The sequence below is a fragment of the Opisthocomus hoazin genome, chromosome 6 (genome assembly GCF_030867145.1).
Source record: "Opisthocomus hoazin isolate bOpiHoa1 chromosome 6, bOpiHoa1.hap1, whole genome shotgun sequence".
Taxonomy (NCBI): Eukaryota; Metazoa; Chordata; class Aves; order Opisthocomiformes; family Opisthocomidae; genus Opisthocomus; species Opisthocomus hoazin.
The window spans coordinates 46,603,194-46,631,173 of NC_134419.1; the positions used below are offsets into that span (position 1 = coordinate 46,603,194).

General features: G+C 39.4%; 1 protein-coding gene across 3 annotated transcripts in view; it reads left to right on the forward strand.

Moving 5' to 3' along the window:
• The window catches only part of NRG3 (neuregulin 3), a 435,046-nt gene that overhangs the window by 373,067 nt on the left and 33,999 nt on the right, over window positions 1-27,980 (forward strand). The window lies entirely within an intron of this gene.

Below are 27,980 nucleotides of genomic sequence, written 5' to 3' on the forward strand. Positions count from 1 at the left end.
AGATGGGTTGCAGTTACTTAACAACAATACCCGCCTACTTTTTAGGGTGCATTTTAATGCCCCTTGTCCTTCCCTGAGGCAAAGCGTATGTACACACAGCAGCTTTCTGGCTTCCCCCTGCCAAGCGCAGCTCTCACCGCACGTAGTCTGTGGTATAAGAACCGCTTTGGCAGCTCCGCTTGGATTCCTCCACCTCCCTACAGAGGTACAAGAGCTGTGCTGAGTAGCTGAGCTGCTCACCCACTTGCCATACACAAAGGTATGTTCACATGTACCTCCAAGGGTACGTACGCGTGCGATTTGAATGATCGGAGTAGGTTCGGCGCTTAACAGGTAGAGTTGCCAGCCTTTTTGTGAAACTGCAGATAGATACTTTTTGGCTCAGCATAACACATCCTCATAACTTCCTGACAGGGAATACGCACTGATTGCTCCTTTGTGACCATATATCCCCCAGTATCTCCCTGGTTTATCTTACATAGGGATAAAAAGCAATTGAAGCTGTGCCTAAAACCAGCAAATTCCAATTAGTTTACACTGTCAGTGTTAATGCTTAGTGTTTTCAAGAGCATTTGTTATGAATACAGTGAAGAAATAATGTTCTATCATCCAAAATATGTGTATGATACGTCTGAGCCCTTCTCTTTGCTGCTGCGCGTTGCCGCAGCTACTGCAAAATCGTTGCTTTGTAGGGAGGAGACAAGCGGCATCTGAAGAACACCCTTGTCTGCTGGATTATTTCCCAAGGTTGTTTGCTCAGCATGGAGCACAGTGAATCGGGGTCATAAAATGCTGTAATCCCTCCTGTTGACCCGTGTTTGTACGCCAACTCGATTAAGACGGAAGCTGATGGTGAGAGGTGCCCGAGGACTGGAGAAAGGCCGATGTCACTCCAATCTTCAAAAAGGGCAAGAAGGAGGACCCAGGGAACTACAGGCCGGTCAGCCTCACCTCCATCCCGGGAAAGGTGATGGAGCAGCTTATCCTGGAGGTCATCAACAAACAAGTGGAGGAAAAGAAGGTTATCAGGAGTAGTCAGCATGGATTTACCAAGGGGGAATCATGCCTGACCAAACTGATAGCTTTCTACAATGGCATGACTGGCTGGGTAGATGAGGGGAGAGCCGTGGATGTTGTCTGCCTAGACTTCAGCAAGGCTTTTGACACAGTCTCCCATAACATCCTCCTAGGGAAGCTCAGGAAGCGTGGGCTGGATGAGTGGTCGATGAAGTGGATTGAGAACTGGCTGAATGGCAGAACTCAGAGGGCTGTCGTCAGCGGCGCTGAGTCTAGTTGGAGGCCGGTAACTAGTGGTGTCCCCCAGGGGTCAGTACTGGGCCCAGTCTTGTTTAACTTCTTCATCAACGACCTGGATGAAGAGTTAGAATGTACCCTCAGCAAGTTTGCTGATGACACCAAACTGGGAGGTGTGGTAGATACACCAGAAGGATGTGCTGCCATTCAGCGTGACCTGGATAGGCTGGAAAGTTGGGCAGAGAGGAACCTGATGAGGTTCAACAAAGCCAAATGCAGGGTCCTTCACCTGGGGAGGAACAACCCCATGCATCAGTACAGGCTTGGTGTGGACCTGCTGGAGAACAGCTCTGCGGAGAGGGACCTGGGTGTCCTGGTGGGCGACAGGTTGGCCATGAGCCAGCAGTGTGCCCTGGCTGCCAAGAAGGCCAATGGCATTCTGGGGTACTTTAGGAGGAGTGTGGCCAGCAGGTCGAGGGAGGTTCTCCTTCCCCTCTACTCTGCCCTGGTGAGGCCTCATCTGGAGCACTCTGTCCAGTTCTGGGCTCCCCAGTTCAAGAAAGATGAAGAGCTATTGGAGAGAGTCCAGCGGAGGGCTGCAAGGATGATGAGGGGACTGGAACATCTCCCCTACGAGGAGAGGCTGAGGGAGCTGGGCTCGTTTAGCCTGAAGAAGAGAAGGCTGCGAGGGGACCTAATATATACTTACAAATATCTGAAGGGTGGGTGTCAGGAGGATGGGCCCAAGCTCTTTTCAGTGATGCCAAGCGACAGGACAAGGGGCAATGGGCACAAACTGAAGCACAGGAAGTTCCATCTGAACATGAGGAAGAATTTCTTCACTCTGAGGGTGACGGAGCCCTGGAACAGGCTACCCAGGGAGGTTGTGGAGTCTCCTTCTCTGGAGATATTCAAGACCCGCCTGGACAAGGTCCTCTGCAGTCTGCTGTAGGTAACCCTGCTTTGGCAGGAGGGTTGGACTACATGACCCACAGATGTCCCTTCCAACCCCTACCATTCTGTGATTCTGTAGGCAGGAAAGGTGAAGTTGAAAACAGAGTAGGAAGTCCAGTGCCTCTTGAAGAAAACAAGGAGAAGGCACTTTGGGTTAGGAGGCAGCGCACTCGGCTGGAAAACGCAGCAGTCATCCTGTGAAACGTTGTGACTCTGTTGTTTTAGTGGAAAAGGGTTTGTTTCTTCTTGTCACCCTAAAAACAAAGTCTGAGAATGAAGACTGTCATGGCGAAAGTGAAGCCATGAGTTTTGCTGAGGAAAAAATTCAGTATTACAACTAGTCTGCTTCCGAGTCAGAAAATCAGTGTCAGTCTGGGGAAAAACATCAATAAAATGTGCTTTTGCATGAATGATCGGGAGACAAACAAAGGCAGTTCTAGCATTGAACTGCTGCTGCAAGTTTCTGCTTTTGCAGACATGAGGAATGTTTCTTCTGGCTTTTCTGTAGCTGGGATAGGAGCGTCCGATTCAAAGCTGTCTGTGGCTTTGTACACTACCTAGTAACTGTGCCATTGCCAAGTTTCATATGGGAATTTAATGAATTTTTCTTTTCATGTGATAGTATTTCTTGCACATATTTTGATAGGCATTTCTGTTATTGAAAACGAGCTCCTCTTGTTTCCTTATGTAATTTCCCTGGTGTTATGTGCTCTTTGAATTAGATTTCCTGTTTTCCCAGGTAAAACTCTTATGTACTCCCTTATACTACAGTTTTAACACAATCTAAGTGTATCATCATTATTTGTTGGGCTTGATTAATGGATAATTATGCCGAACATCTACTAGGAGGCTCTATAGGTTTGTAAGATACAAGATTATTGTGTCAAATAATTCAAAACTGTAACAGCAGTCCATTTTTAAGAGGAAATGTAAATTTAGTCACTCCTCTCCATGTCTTCTGCAGAAAATAGTTGATGTGCACTTTTTGGAACGTCACTAACTTGCCTACTTCAACAACAGCAGATGATGAGGCAGTGACCCCAAACTACTTATCAAAGTAAGATTTCCAAGCTTACATTGAATCAGAGTTGGTTTACATATGGGAAGAATATAGCATAGAAGAAACATAATGATGTAGAAGTTATAATAGAGGAGATACCGGGGAAACTATTTATCTGCTTATCCATCACGGTGACTTGTAGAGTGAAAGCATGCTACAGGGCACAGAGAGCACAAATGATGAGGTGCTTGCAGCATGAAGGAACAAAATGACATCTGAAGAAACAAATACAGAAGTGTGTGTTTATTAAGTGTCTCTGTTAAGTGAATGAATCTTGCTTATAAGTAGTGCCATGAACCTTCTCTGTACAGAGATGTGCATAACCATAGAAAGTACAACTTGGATCTAACAGGAAGATTTTGCTATTGACGTTGGGAGAAGGCTTGGTAAATACTCGCTTCAACAGAGCTATGCTCACTTACTCCCTTTGAGGACCTCTTATTTTAATTAAAAAGCAACAGACAAAATCTGATCATGCAGAGCCTGCTCCGTACCAAACCTAGAGTCAAAAGTAATCCTTCGTGCTTAGTGTGAAACGCAATTGAACAACCATGTCATGTAACTAGATCTTCTGCAGCACACTCTCAAAGGCAATGTCATGGGAAGAGCATCTCAGAAGATTGTGAAAAGGCAGTAGAAGAAGCAATTATAGCATTCATTTTTCCCTTTTATTGTCTGAGTCATGCCAGAAACAACATTTAATTAAATCGTTATCAACTTAACTTTGGAGTATTTCATAATCTCACCCTTGGCATTGTCTTTTTATTAGGAAGAGGCTTAAGTGACTATGAAATATAATGAAAAGCCGTGGGGAGGGCCTGCACACAGCGAAGCTGCTAATCCATTGGAGACCTATGTGGGAAACTTTCATTTTTCAGTGATAGAGTAGAGCTTTGAAGGTTATCGGCAGCTCTTATCTTCTAGTCAGCTTTCTCTGAACTTGAAGCCCTATCTATGCAAAGTACATCCCAGCACATATCCACTGAGCTTGAGGTGGAGAGACTAATTTATTGCTGTTTTTCCTCAAATGTTTTAGTTCTTTATAATTGTTTATTTGTTTTATGTAGCATGTAGGAGCCAGAGTGAGAGTCCAGGACATTAGGTACAGTACAACTGTGTTCAATGCCCAAATGAACTTATTGTGCAAATTGTTAGGTGCTATGCAATGTGGGTTTGACACTGCAAACATACAGAAGTGTATTTTTCTCAACCTCACACTAAAATAAAAGATCAGGACTGATCTAGTAATAGCAGGGGTGCAATATTTTCCTCCCAGGTTTGTTATTTTTACATAGGAATCTGTTTGTTTGATCAACTGGGAGCAACCAGAACAGTACCTGCCATTCACTTTCGTATTTTATTTCTGATCATTTATTCTTTTTATTCAGCATGGAAGAATCTGAGCCATAACTGGGAACAGTGTGTCTGTGAAAATACTCGGTGGCTTTGACGCACGTACTCAGTCAGGCTACTTTTATTTGGTCTTGCAAACAGTAAGAAAAGTTTGCTTTGCGAAGGAAGAAGTGAACCCTAGTAGCACCTGAGAGGATTTAATTATTTGGAAGGAAATTGATTTGTAATTTTAGAAAAGCCTGTTGGCAGAATTTGGAGTTTCTGCTGCTGAATAGAGCTCCTTTGGTTTGAGTCTTGCCATTCATAACCACACGCTACCAATGATCACTCTGGGAGCTACCATCTCAGTGTTTACTAATAATGTCCATGCCAGGTACTTTAATACAGCTGTAAGTGAAAGCAATATTTGTCTGTCCCCGGACTCATTTACTGGTGAATAATCGCATCATGCAAATTCTCTTACTGCCATTCTGCTTCCACACTGCTGTGCCTGCCCATCAGCAGCAGTTAACAAAGCAGCACAACATAAATTAGCCACTTAATTTAAACTAAAATGCAGCTGAAGCATTCATTAGGCTCCTCAGAAAAATCATTGTAACTATTTAGGCTAAATACTTTCAGCAGTCTTTTTTTGAAGTAGTTAAAAGTAAAGTACTGATTCTGAAGCCTTGACTGAAGTTTGAGAGCTTAAATTTTTGGGGGAGGAGAAGTAGGCTGTTTGCTTTACAATTTTTTACTGAAAATACAGTGTCCCAGCTTGGGACAATAACTTCTATAAATACTGGTTCTGGCTTTTTAACTCTTGTCATTTTTTGTTCCACAGAGCTTCAAATATTGTTGTGATCTTTGTCAAACATGTCATTGTGAGAATTAATGTAGATCCTGCTAGCCTAGGAATACTGAGAAGTATCATAAAGCAGAGAGCACATGTTTTTCACGTATTATTTAGCTTGAGTCATTTACCCGTGTCAGAGGTGCGAACATCTGCCATTCAGCTGAAGGGTTCACCCTGGCAGTGACTGGTGTTTACTGACTTTTACTGATTATGTCCAAAGTGCTCCTGACATCAACAATGATTCAGCAAACATTTCGTATAACATAATTACCTTTTTTTGTGTGTTTTCTATTTTTAATTTCAAATCCTTGCTTTCTTTGTTGTATCACCACTCTTACAAATAGTTAGCTCTTAGAAAAAATTCGGTGATTTGTGTTCAGAATATGTGAACTGGGTTGACTGGATGCCACTGATTGTGCTGGCAGAATGATGTCTTAACTGAACTGAACTGAATAATGTCTTAAGTACTACTTAACTGAAATCCTCAGGAGAAAGCAGTGCTCCCTAAATTATGAACTGAAATGACTCTGCTCGCCATCTGAGTTCCTCCTAACTGTCCTCAGCTGGAGTAGCAGCGTGAGGATGGGAATCACTGGTAGGACACTTGCCCTGGGGCCAAAGGCAGCTAGTGGTGTTTATCCCTGGGATGCTGTGCAGAGAAATTCCTCGCATGCCATGAAGGTATTCACCTGCGGGGGGAGAAAACCAAGTCTTGTGCTCGGCACATATGGAAACCCGTTACAGGAGGAGATGTTGAGACAGACTGTGAATTTTAGTCCTGTGCCGAAGAAGACAGTAGAAGCAGGTATGTAGCAGGATGGACTCTTTCTAACTCATCTCTCTGTTGGCCGCAGAGGTTTATATGGGCACTGCTTCCTTTTCAGTATCTCCAAACCCTATGTCTATGTGTGGATTCCTCTTCGAGGAACGGGTCTTCTGCGGTTCGCTCGGTTACTTCTTGGCTTCCTAGAAGGGATCCTGCAGGATCTCTGTGCTTTGGTTTTTGGAAACAGTGTGTTTACCACGTTCCATCAAGTACCATATGAAATGTACATCTCATAGGAACTTAAATGAAAACAAAATTAAAATTTGCTTCAAATACTTCCAATTCTAGAAAATTGTTTGTGCAGGCAAGCAGTAGGTATTCACAGGGAAAACAAAATGGGATTAATACAACTGAAGCCAATTCACTTCTTTCTTTAGTCAAATATTTAGAGACAATTTTAGTTAATCAGCCTGCTCTTCAAAAAATATGGAAAAGGTCATATAAATTAATATCCAATTTTGAAAGATCATTTACGTTAAAAACAACAGGAAGGAGATGCACATCTTACCAGAACGGATTGCAATAACGGTTACGTTAAAAATAACTAGGATATGAGATAATAAGTATCTGTAAATTATATGTAAATTACAATTTTCAGTAAAATACACTATCTCAATTTTTACTCTCTCTCTTCAATTAGTATATAGGTTAGTATTGGGGGCTCATTTTTTTTCACTTAACAGAAAGGAAAGCTGTTCAATACAATTCAAGTAGTTTACCATGCATTGCATGTATATTTTACTTGGTAAACCAAGTAAATTGATTATCTGCATCTCCCAAATAGCTTCACTTGCTCATTAGTGGTAATTACTGCTCATTAGTGAAAAACGTTGTAATCAATGTGTTAACGTCACAGAAATAGCAACAAAACCTGATGTCCCTAGTGTAGCGTTTGTCTAAATTTCTCCTCCCTTGGCTGTTCAATTAAATGGCTCTATATTTCATTACCTGATAAGACTTCTACAATTTAAGCTAAAAAAACGTTTTTTTCATAACATCTCTTATGTCACATGGCCAAAAATTTCTGAAATATTTTTTTTTGGTGCTGTATTTTTCTCTGAGGAGGAATTTTTTTGAACGTGTAAGGGTACTGAGTGGTCCAGTGAGGAGTGCTTAGAAGTTATTTGTGTATATATATATATACACAAAATTTATTTAATGGTGGTATTTATAGTTTCCCATAGACTTGAAATGTTTCAGCAGAGTAAGTTTAATGGGGTACATTTTGGCTGAGGAGGTAAAACTTGCTCGGACTGGATGTATTCAGACATATTTTTGCCTTGTCCTTCGTCTTAGCTTCTATGAGCTGCTAAATAGCAGAGCTATTGCTGACGTTAGGCTGTTTGATTAACATAAAAAGGCTTTTGCCTCATTTCATATCTGAATATTTTTGAATATGTAAAAAGCCTTGTATTTCACGGTGGTTTACCAGAAAGAAAAAAGTCAATTGCATGTGGTTGGATTGCTGAATGTCTTTATAATCTCTAGGTTTGCGGTATGGAAAGAGTAGTTTGTGCCTATTAGGGAGCAGCTGGTGGTCTCGTTTCTTGTCTTTAAAGAGATCTTATGTGATTACACATTTCTTCAGCCACCAGAGTTTTTCACTGGAATCATAATATCAACTAGTTGCTTTAGGGCCAAAATTTTCATATTACTGAATAAAAATATATAGTAAATAAAAGTTATCGATGATAGTAAATCAAGCAAATCCTAAATTAAAAAAATAAGTTTCTGGGCCATGTTGAGTTTGCAGCTTTTTGCTGAGGTTCTTGTGTCCTGAGACTTCTTTTTTTTATATCAAAACGATCCAGCTTTGTTGCAAACCAAGCAAAAATATTTAAATTAGTTCTTAAATAGCAAACTAAATAGATAATGATTTCTGGAAGCTTCAAAATTGACTTCTTATATTAGAAATTATTTTAGTTGGGTTTTTTTTAATTCTTTTTTATAAAAGACAATAGATTATTACACAGAAACCAGTTTTGGATTAAAGAGAAATATACATGGATTCAGGTATGAGATTTTTTTAATGTTTCCCTTAAGAGCAGCATGTTTATGGTCTAATAGGTAGAATTCTTGTTGTTGTGCCATAAATAGGAAAAAAAATGTATATAGTTAATTCATTTTGATTAGTTGAACTATTATAAGAAAATAGCATCCCATTTTTCTGAACAAATAAACAGCAGATAAGGTTATGAGTTGTCCGGTTAGATGTTTGGTAATTTTCACAGTAGGAAGGATCTTGTACAGAAAGTTTGAAAGAATTTTATAAAGTATTTCAGGATAAAACATTGCATTATTCCTGAGAGAGTTGCGTTGCTGCTTGGAGAGCAGTAGTCAATATTAAAGGAAGGTGTCTTTTGATTTGGAAACTAGGTGGATAGGACATTTTAGCATAAGGGAACTTAGAAGACATTAAAAAGTCAGATTATATCCTCCTGGGTACCTACAAAACTGAACTTTATTGATGCTTTGCTTTCAAGGTCATTTATAATGTAGGAAAGAAGCAAGTGTAATAATAACCATATAGACTAAGCCACATCAGGTTACCGTGTTGTACCAATACATGCCGTTAAAATACATACGTACATGAGCTAGTTAGAAAGTCCATGTTTTGAAGTTTATTTAGAAAAAGAAAGAGCTGTTCTTTCTGAAAAGAGATTTCTGGCATCGTCCTTTATTCTGTTTCTGTAATACCCAAGCGACTTTCCAGGTAGTGCTGGACTGGCAGGAAGCATGGCAGATGGGAAGAAATAAAAATTTGGACATCAGTAAGATTTTTTTTCTTTATTATTCCTTAGTATAGGGTGCTAAAGTGAGAAACGTCTGCTTTTACTTTAAGCTGCTGAAGGATTTCTGTTTAGGCAGGTTTGTCTTCCAGCATGTTGTTGTAAGAAAATGTTACATAAATTCACTGTTGATCTCACTGCTGTTTGAGTTCCTCGTACTGTAACTATAAGCAATATGATGGTGTATCATAGCATATTAAATATGAGACTACAAGAAATATCATTTCCTTCTTTTTGTTTTTTCGGATGACGACTTGTAAGGCAGTGCTACAGGTTTTCGCCTTAAATACAGTCTATTCATATATTCCAGAGTTTTAGAGCTAGGTATTGAACAATAGTACTATGCTAGAAGTGTGTGAAACACTGTGCTACGTATAGCTAGGAAACTTTCTTTGTCATGGAAACATGAGATATTTTGTTATTTCACAGAAATGTATGTGATTTACATGTGTGATTTGTCTCACAGAAACATATTATTTTCATGTTAGGAAGAGCAGGAAAGAAAAAAACAACCCACACTTCAACTAACATTATGATTTAAAACTCAGTCTGAGTCTCAGTCTCAGTTCTTCAGTCTGACTTCACTCGACTAAGAGAGTGAAAAACTACCTCTAGAAGAAACTATTTTATGAGATGAGTTCACTGAACATGCAAAAGACGACTTGGAGTGAAATACTTTCTTCCACTGAAAAAAATCAATGGCTTTTTGGACTATTGACTTTTCTCAGGAGATGTACTACTTGTTTGGGTTGTACTAGGGATGAGCTTTCATCACTCATACTTGCTTCAGTCACCTGAACTTGGTCAAATTATTAGTCATGGAGTCTTACTGCCAGAGGAGATTCAGTGCGGAAGAGCACCCAAGAGAGACTGACAGAGAAAGTGACCTCTCTCTCTGTGTCTATATATATATATATATACACACATATATATATACACACATATATAAAAACCTGTGAATGCCTACTGAAAAACCCTGATGTTTAGCTCGGTATTCTGCAGCACCAACCTGTTTAAAAAGCCAATGTATGTCCATATCGCGTGTGTAATGTGCATGTTATTCAACCCATGTTCATCAATACCAACATAATTACTGAACTGACAAACAGAAAGCAGAAAAGTTTGTCACGTTTCGTGAGAAGTGACAGGGAAAGTTCTCCGAAGTCAACTTCTCCAGTTTTGGTTAAATCCTTTCTGCTTGTCTTTAATCATTTCATCCCCATGCTAGCTAATTCCCCAAATTAGAAGAATGGTTACATGCTTCTGTTAATTGTTTAATTAAAATTTTTTGTTCTTAGGCTCTGGAAGTGCAATTTAAAAAAAGAAAAAAAAAAAAAAGACAAGACAAAAAAAAGCAAAACCCAGTGCCTCTTGACAGGAATTTAAACCTTGAAATCTTCTTTTCTTTATCTTGGATGTTTCTGCTCTGTTAATCCTAGGAGAGGGCTTTATATCACTTGTACCTAGCCAGCCACAAATTTGTTCTGTCAGTTTTAACCCATTTCATATGAAAGATTAATTAGCGAGGTTTGAATTTTGTTCCTAGCATGTGTGCGTAATAGCAACACACAGACCACAAGAATTTCAACAAGATAGTTAAGGCAGCAACAGGATTCAGCAAAACTTACAGACTTTCAAAACATCCTGATTTAAGCTGATTTGGGAGGAAGATTTCGCTGTTCTGGTTCCTCTCCCAGACACTCTGGAACAGTTCCCTGATCGTGAGCCAAAGCCAAGCTAGAAGTAGAAGGATGGGCTTAGATGCAGGGTAAATTTTGACCTTACATCTGAAGAAAGTTTCCTATATCTTTGCAATATTGGATGTGAGCTATAATGTCTTGGAAATGAATTTTGCAGAAAAATTCTTCCAAAAGCATCTGCACTGTTCCTTTTCTACTTCTAGGTTGAGGTTCTCCTCTGACTCATAGTGGCATGGTGACAGCCCTCATTGCCTTTGTTTAGTTTTTATCTGAAGGATAAAACTTAAGGACTCTTCTGAAAAAAACCCTCTGTCTTTCTCCACCATTTAAAAGATTTTTTTTTTCCTGTGAGAAGAACTTCAGTTAGCTAATAGCTCGTCTCTATCCTGTTTGCGGACTTTTTTGAAGGAAAGAGGACAGTTTCATATATATACTTCTAAAAATAATTGCTGTTGTGTTTTTTTGATGAGTTGGCCTTGGTTACCATAAATAGCTCTTGGTTATCATAGGCAGTTTTAACAAGTTAAAACTTATTAAAAGTTAAAGCAATTATGTTCCTAACAATATGCAATGAGGAATTAAAAAAACTATTTCAAGTATGTGGGAAGTTTCCTACACTATCCCAGCTGACCCCAGGACATTTAGTATGCTATTTCATCAGTACTTGAAGTGCGTATTTGACAGAATATTTATATTATTTTTACAAAAGTGAAATAATATGTAAACAGCTCTTACGCAATAGGTTTATTTATAAAAATAGAAGTAATATTTTGATTATTTTAAGTACATTTCTACCTTTTCCAGGGTTTGAAAGGGGTTCACTTCCGAAATTATTTTTGCGGAAAAGCAACTTTTTCATTAAACTTTATAGCAGAAGATAGCGATTTAGTGAATTACATGGAGAGTCCTGGCTAATGTATAAGGTGATCTGTATTTATATGTTTTAATTTTGGGCCTGCCAGAAGGAACGTTTGGCTTCCAGTCTATTTTGTGCCTGAACTGGACATACCTGAGAATGACTGCACAGACTGAATTTTGTCAATGAAGACTAAAATCATTAAGCTTCAAAGTCTGGATTATTTCTGTAGTGTTTATAGACTAAAAGTTAGTGATCTTTATAAAAATGTCTGATAAACCTGATAGTAAGCTACAAATGTGCTGCAAGTACCAGAGTTATCCCTAAATTATTTCCCATTGACTGGCGCAAAAATATACAATTTGACACACTCACTTACTGAAGTTCAACATCTCATAAGTGACCTCAACGATTCAACAAATTTGAAGGCATCCGCAACATTTAATGGAGATGTCAGTAATGAGTCTCTCTATAAATTCAAGTAACATAGGTGAGAAATCATCACAGTGTTACAGTACTCTGCAGGACATAGTTTGGTTCATAAAGTTATTGAAATTTAGGCTGTTTTTAGAATACCTAGAATATAATATTGGTTTTGTCAAAAGATTAAAAAAAAATTTGACTTTTAGTGAAGAAATGGCTGGTATGTAATTTCATTATGAGATGGCAAAGAGAAAAACAAGGAGCAGGAAACAGGTGGGCATAAGTACGCAACATATTCAGGGCGCATCCTGGTCAGCATTTCTAAATCCTTTCAAAAGGTCTTGTCAGAGGATTCACAAGCCTTTGCCCGGGAAAATACCTGCTTTCTTCAAATATTGCAGTTGCCCCTGTGAAAATACTCTTAATGAGCTGAAATTTGGCATTACCTAATAGAGGCATGATTAATGAAGGCTTTGCTTAAATGAGACACATAGCTGGTAGTTGATTCTCTTATCTGTATTTTCTAAGGTCTGATTCTGCATTATTGGAACATTTGACGTTCCACATGCCAGTTAAGAATACCTGTAAATGGATTTTTGGTTCAAAAAGAACCATTTGAGACTAAATATAGGAGGAAAGCTCACGTCCAAATGACAGATCTTGTTCCAGCCAATGTGTAGCAATGGCAGGTCCTGCACAGTCTGGGTTTTCACCACTATGGCTCCAAGTTTTCAGTGGCATTTTCTTGCATGTTGCAAAGCAGACCAGAATCGGTCCCACTATTCCTAGCAATCCTTGCTTTACTCTGCAGAAGAGACTCAGCAGGTGGATTTCCCAGATTAATCCATCTGAAACACTGCTTAAATGTTTCCAACTCAAAAATGAGTCTAAACAAGGTTGAAATAAACAGAAAGATTTAATAAAAGCTGCAAGTGAGAGGAGTTAGGGGTTGAGGAGTGTCAGCTTGGCAGGTTCTTGAATCTAGTTCCCAGCTATTAACATAACATAAACATATATATTTATATGTTTGTTATATATATAAAACACATATAAACAAAACTGTTTTGGAAGAGATGATGTCTAAACTGAGACCTGGCATTTCCTTCATTGTTAGCAACTGAGGAAGCTTTAAGTCCTTACCTTTTTAATGACAGTTTATTTTATTCATTTCTCTTAGTTCATGACTACCACTTTTGCGTACCACCTCTTCATTCTCTGACAATATTGTGAAAATTGAAATTGAGGATGGCAGTATGTTGGCAACTGGATGAATCATATACTTTCTGATTGTTTCTTAAAGTGTATAGAAGATGTATACTGTTAAGATGATGAGTAAAGAAGGGTCATCTGAAGGAATCTCCTCTCTAGTCCTGCGCAGAGAAGCAAAACAGATAAGAGTTGTCAAAGAGGATGTATGAAAAGCAAGGTGGAAAGGCAATGCATTTTCCTTGGCTTTAGCAACACCTGACAGCAAATGAAAAATTCAGAGACAGTTAAGATGTGCAGAGCTTTTACCTAGCTGCCGCCTCGATAATATTACAAACTGGATTTTTCCTGAATTAATGACAGGAGAATTAATCATAACTATTTAAAGCTGCTAGGAAGTATGAAGGCATATCATCAGGCTGAGGGAGTTGGGGCTGTTCAGCCCAGAGAAGAGAAGGCTCCAGGGTGACCTTATGGGAGCCTTCCAGTACCTGAAGGGGCCTACAGGAAGGATGGAGAGGGGCTTTTCACAAGGGTGTCTAGTGGTAGGACAAGGGGGAATGGCTGTAAACTAAAAGAAGGCAGATTTAGAGTAGATATTAAGAAGAAATTCTTTACCATGAGGGTGGTGAAACACTGGCACAGGTTGCCCAGAGCAGCTGTGGCTGCCCCCTCCCTGGCAGTGTTCAAGGCCAGGTTGGATGGAGCTCTGAGCAACCTGGTCTAGTAGAAGATGTCCCTGCTCATGGCAGGGGGGTTAGAACCAGATGACCTTTAAGGTCCCTTCCAACCCAAACCATTCTATGATTCTATGATTGTATGATATAATTTTAAAACACGAGTAACTTGAGATGTAGGGGAGAGAACAATGACTTGGAAGCACAGGCAGAAGGTCGGCCAGCAAGGAAGCCTCTTTGTGTGGAATTTCAATTGCAGTCATAAAGGCATCTCCGTGAACCCTCACACTTCTTCCGCGGTGTTGGGATCGTAAATGGTGCTGTCTTTTGCAGTCCCTGCTATTCTTCTGTGTTCTTTTACCTTTTTTTTCACACCATGGCACTGCAGCTGCTGTCGCCTCTTGCCTCCCCATCAGCCCACCTCGCCCAGCGCTATCCAGGCTCTTCAAAATATGTCTCACCCAGGCAGAAGAGGAACCTGGGTCACCGACAGGCCCAAGTAGGCCAAGTTATTGCATGCTGTTCAGCTGCCTTTGTATGGGTTGTTCTGCTCAGCCTCTCCAAGTCTGCTTGTCCTTTTCATTAAGCCATACTCGGAGCTGTGATGTTTCAGCAATGTTTGTTCAAGGCTCAGCACCCGTTTGGCCCTATAGTCATAAGCTGTCCATCATACCTGCCACAGAAAATAACGTGAATATTTGTAAAAGACTTGAAGCTGAGGGTACAGAAAGGACTGTTGTATAAAGCGTGAGTCTGAAAACACTTTGCCGTGACTGCTTGGCAAAGTGAGCTTTATGCGAAAATATTGTGATGAAGAGAGGTACTGCTTACTTCTGGCATAGTATTTCCATCTGCAATTTTTAGAGAAAAATCATGACTAGAGATGTTACAAAGCACATCAAAATCTGCCCTGTGCTGCCAACATCACTATCGTGTGTGACAGCTCCTGGCTTGTAACACCCACCGAGGCACTCTGGGTAGAAATGTTTATTACTGGTCCTACCAGTCAGGCTTCACGTGAAAACGTTTTGACACTGGTGTAATATGTCCTTCAGCTTGCCACACACTGACTGGATAAAGCTTCTCCCTTTCATGCAGTCATAAAATAATCCAGGTTTGGAGGGACCTCAGGAGCTCCCTAGTCAACCGGCTGGGTGCCAAAAATCTCCACAAATGGACACTGCGTGGACTCATTGGGCAGCCTGGGCCACCACCCCCCTGTCCTCATGGGAAGAGCTTTTTCCTCATATCCAGTGAGAAACACTCTCATTTTAAATACAGTCTGTTTTGACTTGTCCCGCCATGCGCCGCTGGCTCCAGCTTCTCAGTAACCTCCTCAGGGTCAGAGATAATTTGATTTTTTTTTTTAAATCACTTTTAACTTTAAATTTATTGTGTGTGTCATACTGAAAGTCATTTTGCTATTGCTGAGTTTAATTTCTTATTCTTCTGTTGATTATAAGAAGTTACATTGCAATGTATGGTTTTGAATAACCATGCATCTTTTCGAAATGGCAAGTATATGGATTTTTTTCTGACACTCTATGTGTTTAACTCTTGAAAAAAATTCAGCATATGTAAGGGATTTTGAAATTTAAAAATCTATTAATAAAAAATGTGTTTGTTTATGTACACGCTTATCTTGAAGCATGTGTTAGCATCCCCTTGAGCTACGATTTGCACGTGTTTAAAACCCACCAAAATATATTAATATAGAGAGATTAGACTCTATATTGCTTCTTGTATATATCTGTCTGGAGGCCAGAAGGAAGAGTTACAAGAATAAGTAAAACTGTATTCTCAACTACTTTCAAAACTTTCTTTTAGCTCGGAACACAGTCAGGATGGATTATTGATGCCATGCAAGATGTCAGTCGCCAAAGATTTTAATTCCCTTCTTCAGTCCTGCTGAAGCAAAGAAAGTCAAGAGGGCTTGTGCTGTGGCAGTCCCAGCAGTCACCTGCACAGCCAAGCCGGCCTTTCAGCAGCCTGGGTTTGGCAGCGTGGTGCCTACCTGCAGCCACTGCCAAATGCATGACGCAGATCCCCCGATGTGGGGGAGCGCGGGGAGCACTCTCTGAGGCAGTTTGAAGGCTGAGGGCTTGATTGTGTCTTAACACTGCTACTCACATTAGTAGGCTTTAAGCATCTGCCATTGCTTAGAATGAACAACCGGACACGTTATCCCTCATGTTGGAAAAAACCTCTGGAGGAATAAGGGTAGAGTGTAGCTGCTTTCAGGTGCTATTTTACTCTTCTCGCTCTGCCGGTGTAGTCTGGTTGTCTCTCTCATCATTTACAGAGGTGTATCCAGCCTAGACCTGCGTGTTGTAGGTATTATGGTGAGCAGACATGCATGTGCTGTGACATGTTGGTCTCTTCTCCCAAATACCTAGTGATAGGACGAGAGGAAATGGCCTGAAGTTGCGCCAGGGGAGGTTTAGATTGGATATTAGGAAATATATCTTTACTGGAAGAGTGATCAGGCATTGGAACAGGCTGCCCAGGGAAGCGGTGGAGTCACCATCCCTGGAGGTGTTCAAAAAATGTGTAGATGTGGCACTTCAGGACACAGTTTATCAGGCATGGTGATGTTGACAGTTGGACTTGGTGATCTTAGAGGTATTTTCCAACCTTAAGGATTCCATGATTCTGTGGACCTTGCTGATGGGATTATGTTGTGACAAGGTGAGGGGGATGCTGATGCACCTGTGGAGGTGGGGGACAGCATGCACCAAGCCATATCTCTGTCTCAAATTTCCACTGGCTCATGGAGTAGGTAGGGAAAATCAGCAGCAGAAGTAATGGGTGCACAAGAATATAGTCTCTTAATCCTCCTCGTATCTGGGATCTTGGAGTGGGGATGGCTTCAAGGAGGATGCAGACTGACACAACGCTCTGTGAAGAAGGACACTTCTCTGACTCCTTCTGGCAGTCTCTCTTCTTGTCGTCACATCCCTCCCTGGGTACTGGCTTGTGAGGAGAAGCCAGGTCAGGGAGTTGGGGCTTGGAACAATTAGAAGGCAATGCACAAATACATAGTCCTGTGTCTGCACAGTCTTGTTCAGAAACTGCTGTACTTCAGTAGCCACACAGTATCCCTTGTCACACTGTTTTGCAGTTAACCAAGCTCTTATCCTTATCCTCCATGTCCTCACCCTCCAGAACCTTCCCAGGTGGAACACCACGTTTCTGTTTCAGTGTATGAAGAAGAAAAACAAAAATATTTCAAGTGATTAACAATCATTTTCTGTGGTTCTGCTGTCACTGCTCACACCATATTTTTGTAAAAAAAAAAACCAAACAAAAAAAAAAAACTGTAAAAGAACCCTGGTCAAAACAGCAGCAGTCAAAACAGAGATGGCACTTAATTACAATATTTCTTGACTTACTGTGAGCTTCTGACAATGTAACCATCAACAATAACTGTCAAATAGACTTTGGCAGCTTTCACGTTAGCTCGAAATTCAAGTGAAATGTTCAATACTAGCAAGTGAGCAAGATATAGGATATATAAACCTCACCTGTGGGAGAAATTCCAGTGGCAGGGGTTTGTTCATAATAGCAATGCAAGCTCTGAGATCAAGTAAAGTGTCAGCTAGGAAATTAGGACATTATTATATTAGATGTTAGATTTTAGGAATAACAACTCTCATCAGCTAAGGAATTACTAAGGCAGAATTAAAGAATGCGATTGCTTTATACAGCCGTAATACTTTTATGTAATAAACCTCTCAGAAATTGTCTTTATGGGGTTACATATAAAACGATATAAAGTGCAATAATTATGTATCTGATCCAATGCCTATTGCACATAATGGTCTTTGGATTATTCCCTATGTATGTGTATGTATCTTAAGAAACCATGACACACTCCGCAATAACTCATGCGGGAAGATAGTGTCAAAATGTCCTTCCCTCTGCTTCCTCCATTTAGCAGCAAGAAGTATGGCTGAATCAGGGCCTCAGGAGAGCTGGAAAGCTCAGCTGAGCATGGACTTTGTAGAAGTAGTTGGTCTTATTAAAGAAGAATGAATGCTGAATGGAACTTTCACTGTGGAAGATTTTTCATGCTGATGGTGAAGGAAAAAAAAGATGATAGCAAAGACATTTTTAAAGTGCAGAACTGTGTTTGGTTATGAGATTTACAATAAGAAATACAAAAAAGAAATGAAGATAACAAAATCAGAGAGGGAAGATGAAGAGATGTGCCAAGAAGAGCCAAACTTAAGATAGGAAAAAAGGATGATTCATCATTCTGGAAACAGGACAGTATACCATTTCTCTCCCCACTTAAGACTCTCATACAGAATTATGGATCTTACACACTCTGTCAGAGAGAGAGCAAGGGAATGTTACTTTCTGTGGGAAATCTGTGGTACGAAATGTCTCTAGGACCTGGCAAATAATTGATATCCTGCAAGAATATGCATGGAAACATAACCACTGGAAAAAAAAGAAAAAAAAAATAGCCAAAAGACTAAATCCTTCTGGAAAGAATGTTATTTAATTTTAAAAAATCACTGTATATTTGTAATATTTTCCAGTCTTTAAGCTTTTGTGATTTATGTTTTGAAGCTTTTTGTGTATCTGTGAAAGAGTAGAAGCTTTTTTCTGTACAGTGCAGATAATGTTGTAAATGTCTTTGTTTAATGAAAGACCAGTAGTTAACATTCAGACTTTGCAATGTATTACAGTTATGCGGATTTTCTTACCTAAATTTCAAATGGTTTCAAAACCATTATAGGAGCATGGTCAATAGTGCTGTCACCACAAAGGCAGCTGGAACTGTGCATGCTGTCTGCTTGGTTGGTGTTTGGCTGCGAAACTAAATTACCAGCATCTTGCGTGCCCTCCTTGCCTGCTGCCTTAGTACGATCCTGTCACGGAGAGCGGTCTGACAGTGAAAGGCCTCCTTTAAGGGGCTGGATTTGCATTTCTTGGACTGGCAGTGGGGCCTGGAGGTACTTGGGGCTGTGACTCTCAGTAAGCAAAAGGGACGTAAAGAGTAAGATTTGATGGTAGATTGGGAAGTTTTAGCTGTTTGCTAAGAGGTTTGAGTAACTAAAACACAAGTGGTTTTAGCTGTTAGTTAGTTCAGTAGCTATTAGTTTTAGCTATTAGTTCAGTACTGCGGTACTAGCAATGGTACTGTGAAGAGGTTTTGCACCACATGGACTTGCAGAGGACTGCAAAGGTGTTTTGAAACCTCCAGCTGTCCCACTGAGATTTTTTTCAGTGTATTCTTGCATTTGGCTTCTTTGGTACCACTCCATTGCTGCTGATCTCCTGGCTGCATGAGTTGCTGCTGCTGTGCTGCTGGTGCTGTCTGGACTCAGTGCTGTCTGCCATGCCACCCTTCGTGCCGTCTATCATGCCGAGAAAAGCACTCACACAGCATTGACACTGTGGTTCTCTTTTGTGCAATGTGAACACACACAAAGAAAAAGCGTGCAAAGAGGGGTTGTCAGACTCTGAAGTTTCTTTCGCAGTCGAAGAAGGAGGGGGCAAATTGTTCTGCCTCGTCATGCTGTTAAAATCTGGATGTTCCTATTTGCTATTCTCAATCCCTTTTTTTGTTTTCATTTTTGGTAATAAAGGCAGAGCTTTCTGTGTCCAGACACCAGTAACTTCTCTGCTGCTTATGGGACTAGGTGCTGATGGCTGATTGAATGATAAGGAAATTGGGTGATTTTGGTCTGGTGACTGGAGTATCGTTGGCCAGTGCCCTGCTGCACTGAACGACAGGAGATGACAAAAAAAATAGGTGCTCTGTGAGGCCCTGTCCCTCTCCATTTCAGACATGGCACGGTCGTTTGGGGGAAGGGGATGCAGTTTCTTTGAAAATGCTTGCTGCTTCCCTGCTCTTTTCTGCTCAGAGCTGTTGACTTTTTTTACTCAGTTGCAAGAATACAGCAGCATATAGGGCCACGTGCAATCCTTACTGCCCAGGAAAAACTTCAGGAAGTCTCTAGCTCTGCATCTCAAAGCTACAAGATTTCAAGTGAGATTAAGGCAATATTTATCTCATTTAGTTGTAGCTGGTTTGCCCAGAATTTCACACCATGTTACCATGATACTATTTCTTCAGCGACCTGATGAATTTTTAGTAGAAATGCCCTCAACGGTGGTCTAATATAAAACAGAAATGAAATGTTTCAGCTCTTTTAGTGGTTTCTTTTTCTCTCCACCAGATACCAACTTGCTCTCCCTCGGGACTGCTGTTCCTGAGGGGTGGCTCCTTGGCTGCTCATCCCTTTCACACACCAGCAAAAGTGCAGGCAGCCATCAGACAGGGAGAGTTCTGTCAGAGGATCACAGTTTTAGACATCTTCACCCTTTTTATCATGAGGATTTTTTTCAGTGTGCGCATTGTCTAAAATATTGCCAGAGATTTTTAGCTGTCGGTCTGTTAACCGGGTAACTTTTTTCCCCCTATATCCAGACTGGAATTTAAACTGGGGCGAGGGAGGAAAAATGGTCTTCATATTTGTTTTTCTCTTATACTTAGCAGACTCCAGTTGAAACATTTTTATTCAGATTGTGTCAAAAAATGAATAAGGTGAAAACAAGGGTGCTGAGTTTCAGCATCCGTGAAAGGACGCGAATGACTCTCACACGCATTGATACAATGCACAGTCGGATTCTTTATTCTCCCGCTTGTGTGGTTATGTACAATTTCCATATCTGTATACGCGATTACGCTTATTCGAATAGGCTACAGACATAAATCACGCGCTGTTCACATGCCCCACATTCCCTTATGATTGGTAACTATGCACTAACGCCAATAGCAACAGACTGCCTCCACGTCCTTGAACACATCTTGGTTTTGCTAACCCACACCATGTGCACTATCAGGACTTTCTCAATGGCTATTCTTAGCTGTCTTTTCCAGCAGCCTGTTCAGTTATGCTGTTTTGCTTAAGCGGCCTAGTCATGCTAATTCTCAAGCTACATCGACCCCAACACAAGGGTCATCTGTAATTTTTATTCTTGTTAGTATACAATAATAATGTAGTACAGGTTAGCTTACTGGGTGTATTTTTTCAGTAATACAAGGTCTTAGAGAAATTTGGAATTACTATAATAAATTCTAAAACAATTTTTCAAAAAGGAAAATTAGTGCATGCACACAGAGGCTGATGAGACTTAGGTAATGCTTTTTGTTGATAGATTACTGACCTTACCCATCTTAGAAATAGAATGAAAGTAGGTAAAGTTTGTAAGAGAATTAGTGTATTGCTCGTAAATTGTTGATGTGCGCAAACTCCAGACTTTTTCTTTTTCCTTTATCTTCCTGTGGAGCTATTTCAAGCCTAAGATTTAATAAATGTGTTGCATAACTAAGGCTTTGGAAGTTTGCTGGATTTGAGTTCTGGTTATAGCTGACACAAATTCCCAAGTTCCCTGAAGATAAAAGGAAATATTTGTTTCTTAGGAAGCTGAGTTAAAATTAATTTACCTTCAGAATTATGATCTTGATGTTTAAAAGTACTTACCAAATTTTCACTTTGCAACAACTAGCACTTCCTAACAATATTTGCACTTTCACTTGCTGATTATTGCACGTCAGTTATTGTAACCACAGACAATAGACATTCTTGTGTAAGGTTAGCCTCTTTTTTTTCTTTTTTTGCAAATAACTCTCCACTGTCTGGTTTTATTTTGTGGGGTTTTTTAAGTATGGGTTGATGGAAATAACTTTCAGGAGATTTTAGGTCATTATTTTTGGACGAGATGTCACCTTTCACTCACCAACCCAAAACAGCTGGCTGAGAGCTCAGGGTTAGAGCACATACTTTTGCAACCCTTTTCATGAGGAGTCTATAACATTATACTTAATTCATTGCTGAATTTTTAATATTCCATGCAAAACTAGTGCTAATGCAGCATTAATATTATAGAAATAAGTACTCGAAATAGGTCAGTCTGGTTGAATACTCATCCCTTCCTTTTCTGCCTTCAGTGTATGCAGAAAATGATCTCTCTAGGGTTAAATACCAATAATCAAACAATGTATAATATTGTGCAATTATAATATATAACGGGCTACATCTATTTCACTTTGCTGCTGTTAAGATCCTTCTGCTGCGGATGTTCCACAAGCACAAGAAAATGTATTTTATTAATCTTCGTTACAATCAGAATCATTGAACAGCTCTACCCAAGAGAGCATCACTATCGAAACTATGAAATACTTTATGAACTTTTGCCAGCAGAAGTCAGCTTGCTCTGATTCCAGTTTGGAAAGTGAATCTGTGCAATTAACCTTGACTCTGCCCTTTCTGTAAATGATAGCAGATATAAACTTCTGCTCCTAATTTGTGAACCCAAGTTTTTTGAAGCCCTTTTGAAAGGGAAATTCTACCCAGACAGGCAAAAGATGAAGGAAGAAAACTCAGTGTGTAGTAAAAGTAGCTGAGAATTAGAATAAAACATGGTATTTTATGTGAAGTAATTCATATGCTTTAAAGATGTCGGAACAGAAATATCTGGGGCAGGTTTATCTATTTTATATATTTGCATAGTCTTTATTCCTTTAGAGGTTAATATATTTATATTAAATTTTATCACATTAATCACTGAAAAAGGAAGAGGAAACATTATCCTCATGGTTACAGAGAGAACAAGGATCTCAGCTTCCCCAAGGTCAAAGAAGAAATTTGTGAACTGTGGCTTGTAGCCTTTCAACTGTTAAATTGTTCTGCCCTAGCACAAGTTACAGCATATGGCAGTGAATCTGTACGGTAGGTTTTTGCAAGTCAAAGAACGGAGAAAATTCTTGGGAGAGTTGGAAGTCTGATGCTGAGGCAATCACAGGCTTTGTGGAACATGCAGGCTTTTTTTATTCTCCTCATGAATTAATTTTAGAATGCCTTATGTAGTTCAGCACTTGTCACACACAAATCTAAGTATGTTCAGAAATATGCTTTAACTACTCTCTCACCTTTTAACTTACAGGAATCCATATTGTACTGGAAATCTTGTGTATGGGGTTTCCATGTACTCCTTCTGTGTTGTTATATGTGGGACTTTAATGATACAGGACAGCAAGAAGAGTGTAAGTGGGAGATGATACTATTGAAGGTTCACCTCAGCAGTGAGGTTCTGTCTCTGTGGGATGTTCCAGTGCAATATGGCGTGTGAAGAGGTGTGTCAGAAACTGCACAGGCAGGGAATGAAGGGAAATGAAACAAGTGTGTGGCAGCGAGGTTACAATGGAGGTGACAGTGCCCACTTCACTGCACCTGCATGGCTTAGTTTTTGCATGGGGACAGAAAGAAATCCTGCCTTCATAATCCCTCGTAGTTTATTGAGGAGGAGCTTGTTTTATATTCTATCCATTAGGCCACGCTTCCTCTGTTAGCTCATAAATTACAGCAATTGAGAAAAAGGTGAAGAAGAACATCTCTAAAGTTGCTGGTCAAAAATAAGTCATAGAATTATTTCATAGAGTTTTCATTGGCATTTATTGATGGAAGAAAGCATGTGGAAAGCAGGTGTTTGTCTCGTCTTTGCTATGCATGACACCAGACTTTGGGTATTTATTCTATAGCATGTTGTTACTTGCAGCAATGCCGAACGGGTCCATTTAGGGGAGGGGAGTGAAGAAGGTAAGGGGATACTTAATGCTGTTAGGGTTTATGGTGGGTTTTGGGCTGGGAGTAAAAACTTCAGCAGAAAAATTAACCTGCACATTTATTCATACTTTCTTTATAGAGCAAAGCTTAGGTAACGCACTTGTACAGTAAATGTCGTCATTTCTCAGTTGGCTCAGTTTGAATACTCAATAATTATTCTCTGTGATGATCGTGACATATGGAGATTTTATTGAAGAATCTTTGAAATAAGCACCGCAAGGGGTAAAGCTGATGTTTTTGGTTTGTTATCGCTTTGCTTAGGCCACGTGCACAGTGCTGTTCTTCGTATTTGAAAGACCTTTCAAAGATATTTCAATAAATTCAGAAAATACGCAATAGAACTAGAGGATCCAGTGATTATGGCTGGTATTGATATTGTGGATTTAGCTGCTAACAAAGCCGAACATAATCTGTTTTAATTAACTAAATAATTTTTTCTCAGTGAGATGATTACAAACATGTGTAGTTGTTTCTCAAGGACCTTGTACCAGTGTTCTTCCTTTTATAATAAAGTCATGGAGAAAAGGCAAGTTTCAGCTTATTTACACAACAAAACTACTATATCCTTTACAAGTAACAATCAAGAGAAATATGTATCTACCCTATACTTTTTAATCGTCTAAAGACTTATGTGTATGCTTCAGCGGGTCTTTCCGCATGCATAAAGCAGAGACATGACAGCCTTTAAGAGTAAATTTTGAAGAGAGAGAGAATAAAAAACCAAACAACCCTAGTACTTGGAATATGGCATGTACTTTTTTTCAGTACCAGACAAATGAAATTTGACTGTGATGTGAGTGCTGGAAGAAACTTTGCTTCCATGGGTCACTAGTAGTCATTCTGTGTTTCATAATGGTAGCAAATGTGTGAGATCAGCTTAGGAAAAGGAACACTTAAGACATAAGAAGTTTACGTTCAGTGGGGTGACGTGACAGAGATGAAGGGAGAGAGACAATTTTGTAGGGGGTATGAAAATGTGAAAGAATCAATAGTATAAATAAAAATGGGCTAGACATGTAACAGCACAGACACAGAGTGGGGACTTGTCTGTGGGACCCAGCCTCTCAACAGGCTTCATGTCCCATGTAAATTTGTGTTGTCTCTGTGTTCTGGAAAGATTTTTTCTTTCTGTAACATTTGTTATAACGAAATAGTCTGCATCTAAACAGTTTACTACATTATTTTTCAGCACTGTGGTCTGTGGTTATATTTCTGTTGGTATAAATTATGTATTTTGTATAATTTGAATGCTTGGTGGAATTCATGTTCTGTAGTCTTAACTCCTCAGCTGGATTACTTAGGAATATCCATGGTAGTTTTATATTTTGATTTTTAGCTGTAATATTTTCTTGTCTGTTTGTTAAGTGAAGAATCCTCTCCGTAGAGTATTTATTTCAATAGAATGCAATTAAGTTGATTTATTTCACAAGGAATATGTGAATAAAGAGCGACTTATATTTCAGTCACACTTTAGATTACCTTGGGAAGTTTGTGTCAGTGTGTGAATACATGTATGCACATCTTCAACTAAGGGGAATGAATTTTCACTGCCTTTGTGCAGTACTTGGCTGTGGCCAAAATGCTTTGCAGTACTTGGCTGTGGCCTTCTGCCGTATTTAGAGGCCCTATTCAGTACACCTTGGCTAGAGACGATTGCAGCTGTGCCATACATAGTTACAGCAATAGTGATGTTAAACCAAGGTAACCATGAGGAGACCTTCAAAGTTTGCAAAGAAAGACAGATTAAGTTTCTATCAGTAAGAAGGTGGGGTTTTTTTAAAAAGCCCATGTGGAAGATTAGAGAATGGAAGAATGCTTAACTGATTTTATTTGAAGATATTTGAGACAAAAAAATGGTGGAGTCCAATACATAAATAAAGATTCAAAGGATGTAAAAAAAATGAACAAAGGTGTCTAAGAAATGCAGTTAATGTGATCAATAAGTAGTTCTTTAAGTGTGCACTGTACAAAATAAAGAAAAAGGAAAGAAAGCATAGGTCAGCATGTGCTGAAAGCTAGTGGCAGGGGTTAATGTGACTACACAAAAGACTTAAATCTTGACAGAGTTGTTTCAGCATGATAATATTGTCCAGTCTCTGAAGTGCTTTTATCTTGGTAAGATGTATTCTAAAGCATCTTTAACAAGACAGTGATATCTATTCAGGGCTGACAAAAGACCATAGCTGTGTTAAACTCACCATTTCTGAAAAACAGAACAAAAGGGGAAAAAAAGAAAGTATTTAATGAGGACTTAGGTTGAAAGAAGAGCAAAATTAGACCTGTTTGCACACATTACTTAAATCAGTTTCTTTTAATAAATAGATTTTTTTATTATTATTATATGCAGTGTTTGAGTGACATTACAGTTCGTATGTATGTATGGCTTAGTTGTGGTCTTAGGCAGTAGGTGCTGAAATTGGTATGGAGGCAAAACACCTTAACAATTGCTGAACTGAATAATTCTTTAACTATTTACAGTGTCATCCACATCAACAGAAGACTTCAAAATTTGTAAGAATAGCCCTTGGTGTACTGCAGTGAAAATGGAAGGTGGATAGTTGTGTTTACACAGGCTAGTAACAACAAACAAACAAAACAAGAAATTAAAACCCCCAACATTTAGTTCATTGCCAATGAGGATTTACAGTCTAGATCCAAATTTTGTACATGCCGATGAATAACGGACGACTGGAATCCGTTTTACTGCAATGTTATCAGGATTTCCTATTGAATTCCTGTTGAACCTTTCCAGATATATTTCAGAAATGTAAAAAGTGTAAGTTAATCTATTTGCTTCTTTTTATTTTTGAGACAGTATTTTAGAAGTACAACTTTTAGAATTTCAAAATTAAATGAGGGAAAAAATTCAACAGGAGCTGGGGACATTTTGCATCTTAGAAATGGCTTCAGAATTACTGTGGTGTTCTTTGAGGTAGCAAGTAAAGTAGTAATTAAGAAATAAAGATTCAGTACTTGTATTTTTATTTGAAATAGCATATGAAAAGGAACTGAGACTTTTACAAGAGATAAATGATCATATTTAAGATTCCAAATGTTTAGTAACAGCACTGTGGTATTCAGTCTTGAAAAAATAATAATTAGTAGTGATAAGGATGCTGTGCGTAGTCTTCAGTCCTTGCAAGACCAGGCAGTTTTTGACTGAAGTTCCAGTCAGGTGTAGATTTTTTCCAATATTTACCTAGATTCACCTTGATGTTATCATAAAATGTTTTCTTCTTATGAACCTGAGACTTCTCAACCTGGAACTTGGAGTTACTGTCACCTGCTTGACATATGTGTCTGGTATTCATATTGATGGGGGAGTCTGCACTGAAGATCTCCAGCCTAGAGGAAATGTAGGTTGTCGGTATACAGTGTTTCTACTGTGCTTTGATAATCCTACATGCTGGTTTTCTACCTAAAATATATGAATGAAAATACTGGTTTGTATGCTGCATGCTTGGAGAAACTGATCTTGGAAAATAACACTGTTTAGCATGTTAGCACTTTGGACTAGGGAAGTAGTAGAAGTAATGAAAATAAAATACAACACTTCAGGAGCTGTTAGATGGATTCAGTGTGTGACACTCCAGTTGCTGATCAGCTTCTGTGACCTGTCATGAATGAGTGTTTTCGCTTGTTTCTTCATTTTTTTTTTCTTTTGTTTTACTTTAATTCTGTTCCTGTTTTAAAATTAATTAGAAGATTATGAGACTTATTAAAGAAATTTCTTTAAAAAAGCAGACTTCCACGAAAGCATTATCTGGTGCATTGTAGCATGGTAGTCATTGGGTTCTATCCAAGTTGATTGAATTAATTTTTTACTGTGCTATGTTATACCACCTGTTAGAGGGCAGATTTAGATTAGATATTAGGAAAAAATTCTTCACCGTGAGGGTGGTGAGGCACTGGCACAGGTCGCCCAGAGAAGCTGTGGCTGCCCACTTCCTGGCAGTGTTCAAGTCCAGGTTGGATGGAGCTCTGAGCAGCCTGGTCTAGTGGAAGATGTCCCTGCTCATGGCGGGGGGTTGGAACTAGATGGTCTCAAGGTCACTTCCAACCTTTATCATTCTATGATTCTTTTCTGTGATTCTATACATAAACTTCAAGGAATGGCATGGGAGTAAGGCATTGTAATCATCATTCAATCACAAAAAACCTTATATTTTTGGGGTAGCTAAAAAAGAACTCTGACTCTTGTGGGACCTTGTGAGAGCTCTGATGGGTCTTGACTTAAAAAACTTCATGGTTGTGGGGCTCTTTGTCTCCTATTGGCAGTAGAAGTTTTTGAAAAAAAGCTGGAAAATAGCATGTAGGGCAGATAAAATATTAAACTATCTTGATTGTTATTATTGTGTATCTCTCCGTATGTATTGGAACCCCTTTCTAAACCTTTCCTAGGA